The 6001-nt window shown below is 36.1% G+C and overlaps 1 long non-coding RNA gene across 2 annotated transcripts; it reads right to left on the bottom strand.

Annotated features, from left to right (window-relative positions):
* Nucleotides 1-344: 344 nt before the first annotated feature.
* Nucleotides 345-1965, bottom strand: LOC127125907 (uncharacterized). 2 transcript variants are annotated; one of them, XR_007804831.1, is made up of 2 exons: nucleotides 1373-1965; nucleotides 345-784 (listed from the first exon to the last, which is right to left on the bottom strand). It is a non-coding gene; the product is annotated as an uncharacterized LOC127125907 (long non-coding RNA). The 2 variants fall into 2 exon arrangements; XR_007804833.1 differs by having other exon boundaries at nucleotides 345-754.
* Nucleotides 1966-6001: the final 4036 nt, after the last annotated feature.

The following is a 6001-nucleotide window of genomic DNA, read 5'->3' as shown; positions in this document are numbered from 1 at the left end:
AAGGCATTTCAAACATGGTTTTGGTGGGAAAGATATTATTTGAAATTTAAAGTTTTCTTTTCATTTGAAATAAAAAGAGCCATTTATACAAATGTACATTAAAATCATATTTACATCATTTCATAAGAAAATTACAAAAAAATAATAACTTTGACCAAAGGTTTTCTTTGGTCAACAGTTGACTTTTTGGTCAACTTTGACCAAAGTTAACCCACCTAATCCATTGAACCATTAATCCATTCTTTTTCTCTTTTATAGCCACACCATATTTCAACATTGTTCCATATTAACCTTGTTCAAATTTCATGTTTATATTAACATGTATCATTCAAATGCCAAATTCGAAAACCATTTACAAGTCATTACCATTTCAATTTCCAAAGAACTCTTCAATACATTTCAAACCATTTTACGAATTCCAATTACATCAATTACAAACAACCATTTAAAGTACAATATGGATCTAAATTATATGTAATATTTACAAATCACTTGACCAAATTACATACAATCACCATGCCTATACCTTATCCTTCATGGCATAAACTACATACATGGTTACATCCAATTCAAACCAATTACAATAAGTCCAAATACATTCAAACTCCATGACAAAAAGCAATGTGAAAACTCCACAATTCCAAGCAATGCACTTCATTTTCCAAGCCCAAATTCTGAGCATCCTGCAGCAACACAAACCAGTTGGACCAGACCAAATTCAAGCCTTATGGACCTGTAATTTCCAAGCCAAATCCTGCAGCAAACCTTTCACATCATGCACAACCTGCAAAATCATTCACAATTAACCTCATGGTTATATTTCACATACACAACACAATTCATGGCAACATAATTGCATTCAAACCACAACAGCACACATGCACGAGCAAGATTATGACTAGCAACATTGCAACACCAAGTTTCAACCATCTAACAGAAATTTAAGTTAATTGAATATCATTTAACGATTTCAGACTTCACTAACATAAATCGTGTTTTAACCTAACAGCCAAAACCAGTTCATTTTCAGTTAACTAAATCGATCCTAACTAACATGTAACTGAACTAACAATGTGACCTAACTACTAACAAATTTTGGATCATTTCTAACTGCTTGATTTATCAAAGTTTGATCCTCCAGTTAACCCTCCTCCTATAAATGTTATTCCACCTTCACAATCTCGGGAGGGATTCATTAGTCACACTCTTCATAATCTCAGTCTAACTCTGAGCTCTCTCTTTCTCTCTTACAAATCCACAGTTCACTCTCACGATTTCTCAATCTCAAGATTCATACGCAATCACAGGGAAGGAAGGAAGAAGAAGATTAAAGGATAAGGATATTCGAAGAAGAAGGTTCTGAAGAACTTACCTGATTTTGGTGACCTTCGCGTCTGCTGTAGTGAGTGTCGCCTTTTTCCTTACTATTTTATTATGTTTTTGTTATAGTGATGTAGAGTTTGGTTAGAGGAATCAAAGCCCTAACCTCTAGGGCTTTTATTCCATAAGTTCATGATTTAATTTCTCTTATTGATACCTAAGGTTCATGCACTTTCTGTTATAATTCAGATGATTGAGGAGGAATTAGGGAATTTAGTTATGATATGTATACTCAGTGGGAGGAGATAAAAAAGATGATGTGCTTGGTTTAAAGGTTAGGGTTCCACCGCCGCCGGAGGCGACCTCTGGCGTGGATAAGGAATATTCAGGTGGAGGGAAATTTGGAGTTTGAACTGTGATTGCTTGACCATGAGAAACACTTGAAAGACGTGTTTAGTGATTGAATTGGCTGCTGATTGCCTTCTCCACTCATTTCAATGGACTTACTTCCCCCCTCAAAAATCTGGATTAGGCTTCAATACTCCCCTGAGGCCCGTTTGTTTTGCTATTAACACAAGGTTTCCCATTACTCCTCCATGTCCTTCAAGTTGATTGGGATTGGACTCATGGATGGGCTTGGCATTGATTCTGTTGTGAACCTTGTTTTGCTACCCTTTACCCCCTCTTTGAGTTTTCTTTTGACATTTTATTCTAATTTTCTCTTTTAATTTTTTCTATTCTCTTTCGATAATTGGTCATGGATTGATATAAAAACTAATTGATAGTTAATTAGGTTTTAATATGATTAATTGATGTAGGTTAATTCTTGATTAGTTGATTATGGAATGTGATTAGAAAATATGTGATTTAACCTAGTTTTAATTTAGGTTTAAGATGGTCAACTATACATGATACTTTTTGTTTACATGATGTGATTTGATCATAATTATTCCATGTTTTAGATTTTAATTCGTGTTTAGAATGATTGTTTGGGATTTAATTGATTAGAATTAATCTTGTTCATTTAGATTTAATTGACCTTTTAATCATTGTTTCTCATGTAAACATCGATATTAATTTCTCTAGTTGATTTGCACCTTAACCATGGCATGTTGCCCTAGTTTAGGATTTTGTGTAGAATCAATTAGCATTAAATTAAACTGATTAATTCATTAGGATTTCTTATACATAATTCAACTGATATTTTCCCATTAATTAGTGTTGATCAAAGTTCACTTTGATCAACTAAATACTTTGTACTGTGCTTAATTCCCCAAGCATATTCAAGTGATAAAAAGACCCTTGATCACTTGATAGGGCAAGTCCTCCCTTGTGTTCAAGTTGTACTGGACCTCAAGAGCCCAAGTTCTCAGGATTCAATTTCAAGATCAAGAGTTCAAGACTTTAAAGTCAACACCAATCAAGGCATTCCAAACAAATCAAGCAGTTGACTACTATGCAAGGCACATCAATGGTGTTTCTTCAAGAGCTTGTCAATCATGATGAGAATGGCATGCCATGATCCTTAAGTAACAAATAATGATGAGAGTTGAGCATTCATATCCTTGTCTAGGATATCCTTGGGTACGAGACGAATGACCTAGTTTCTCAAGGTATTCAGCTTTGTTGATAGACTTTAGTGAAATTTGAATCAAATGATTGACAAGTCTTCATCATAAGGAACATCAATGATTCTTCCTCGGCAACTTGAAAGTTATGATGAGAATCACATGCCATGAGCCTTAAGTAGTAAATAAGGGGTGAGAGTGGAGAATTCCTTAACTCATTCTGAATATCTTTGGGTACGGGACGAATGACCCAGTTGCTCATCATATTCACCTTTACTCATAGACTTTAGTGTGGTTCATATCCAATGACTAACAAGTCTTCTACATATTACATTATCATCTCTTTTTCCTTAGCAATCTCTTGTTGTCTTTGTTCCGTCTTAGTTATGAACTATGAAGCTCTGACTTTCCCATTCTCCAATCATTACTAGGCCTCAACAGTGATTTACTATCTTCTCTTTGGAACCAAATACCTTATTCCTTTAGATTCCATGCATATCCTTTTAGGGAAACTCCAATGTCCATCTTATGAACCAAGAGTTATTTGTCTTGTCGGCAAACACTTAGTTCTCTTTGTTTTCGGCCCAACCATATATAGTGGTACCATGCCTTAGGCCTCCCACATATTGGTTTATTCTTGTTTACTCTTTGGTTCAGATTTTATTCCTTCATGGATTCAATACACCATCTTCTTTTGGTTTCAGATTATTCGTTCCCTTACAGTGATATATTATTTCCTTGGACCAAACACCATATTCCTTTGGGACCCATACATATCCTTTTAGGGAAATTTATCAGCCACCATCTTGTGAAGCAAGATTTGTTTGTATCTTCGGCAAAAACTTAATTCTTTTTGTTTTCGGCCCTTCCAATAAAGTGGTACCATGCCTTAGGCCCCCCACATATTGGTTCATGCCACCTTTACTCTTTGGTTCAAAGTTCTTTTACCTTTATGGGTTCCCATGCTACCATTGTCTTTTAGTGCAAATTATATTCTTCATCACTTTTATAAATCTCATCTTGTCCTTGTTCTGCATTAGTTCCATGAACTACATAGCTATGAATTTCTCATTGCACAATGAGAATACGTAGGCACAAGGCTTCGAACCCTTGGCGAGCACATTCCTATTTATTCCTCCTTCTCTAACCTTATGGAACTACCCAGATCTTTCATGATCCATCATCTATCTTCAATCATAGTCACTCACCTCAGTGACATATTGTCCTTCTTTGGAACAAAATACCATATTCCTTTGGAATTTCATATATACCCTTTTAGGACAATTGTCCACCTTTGAACTGAGAGTTGTTTGGCTTATTGCCAAACAATTAATTCTCTTTGTTTTTCGGCCTTTCAATATAGTGGTATCATGCCTCAGGCCCCCCACATATTAGTTCATTCCATCTTTACTCTTAGTTTTCAAATACCACCTCCTTTATGGGTTCCAGCGATACCTTTACCTTTGGTTCCAAATTATACCCTTTTATCAGTTTTACCCAATCTTTCAATTCTTTCCATATTAAATATTTCTCTACTCAGCCCTTCATTTCCATTATTCACTATTCACTACCTACATTCAATATCTTTTACATTTATTCATTCTATGTTATATACTCTTTATTTGAGCCAAATACATTATTTCTTTGAGCTTCATCCAGTGTCTGCCTTTGATTTGGGAGTTGTTTGGCTTATTGTTGAACACTTAACTCCCTTACTTTTAGGCCCTTCCCTATAGTCGTACCATGCCTTAGTCCCCCTCACACACACACACATACACACAAACACATACACACACACACACACACACACACACACATACACATATTGGTTCTTGCCACCTTTTCTCTCTATTTCAGACTTCATCCCTTCTTGGGTTCAAACCATATTATCCTTTGGGTCAAACCATACTTGTTATCACTCTTATTTTCATATCCCACCATTGGTTCTATGAACTACAGAGCTCTGAATTCCTCATTGCACTATAAGGATACGTAGGCATGAGGACCCTAATCCTCTCTGAGCACTTTATATATTCCTTTCTTTTTCCCTTTATTCTTTCGCAAGTAATCTTTAGATAATAACACACATTCAAGCATAAAACAATGAAAACGGTTCCCATTGAGTACAACAAATGTGAAGGACGCTAATAACTTCCCCTTACATAACCTATTTCCTTACCCCTTTTCTCTTCCCCCAGGTTTTATCGATGTTTTCTCTTCCCTTTGGGAGTAAATATAGTTCAATGGAGACTATGTTGTATGTTCGAGTGTGCAATGCGTTCAGATATATTTCTGCTAGTTTCACTAGTGTTATAGTTTGTACCTTAAATAAATGAACATCTACACTCTTTGGCGCAAGGTTGCTCAAATTGTGTCAATCTCGCTGAGTGTGATGCTATCTAGTCTGAATTCAGAAGACAAATCAAGTCTCATTCCTAGGAGCTGATATAATTGTGTAATAAGTTTGCTCCAAAAATATTCCATGAATAGCTTTATGGTATCATGGAGCCACTTATGAATATGTTCACTCCAAAACCTCCACCTACACCAGAAGCTGAATAAGAAACAAAAGTTACTCCTCCTCCTAAATATGAGATTGGAATTGTTTCTGGAATAAAGCCTGCTGAATATGAATCCATTCCTCTTGTATTGAAGAATTTAAAAGAATTGAAGCAAGAGAATGAAGATGTTAGGTCTCGTCTGGACAAACAAGAAGACATGTTCAAGGTACAAGCTCAGACCTACACGAAGATTAAAGGATTTCTTCACGCGATTTTGTCAAGACTACTATAAGACCCCAGTTTTAACCCTAAGATCCCTCATGCAATTTCATCATAAGCATTAGCATTGGGATCATACCTTGGTGTCGCAACCTGAAAAAGGAGATGCGAAAAAACAACCGGCGAGAAAGAAAATGACAGAAGAGTCGCCACCGTGCGTTATTTATCCCAAAGGAGGGAAAGGAAACGCTCAAAGTAAACCTGGGAGAAAGGAAAGGAAAAGACAAGGTCTCGCAACCAAATCTTGGGTTCGGGAGCCGATTATGCGAAGGGAAGGTATTAGCACCCCTACGCATCCGTAGTACTCTACGGGATCCACTTTTGTTGTTCTTG

Source organism: Lathyrus oleraceus, chromosome 1 (genome assembly GCF_024323335.1).
Source record: "Lathyrus oleraceus cultivar Zhongwan6 chromosome 1, CAAS_Psat_ZW6_1.0, whole genome shotgun sequence".
Classification (NCBI taxonomy): domain Eukaryota; kingdom Viridiplantae; phylum Streptophyta; class Magnoliopsida; order Fabales; family Fabaceae; genus Lathyrus; species Lathyrus oleraceus.
Note: the sequence above shows the minus strand (reverse complement) of the source record. Positions and strands in the feature narration are given on the sequence as shown.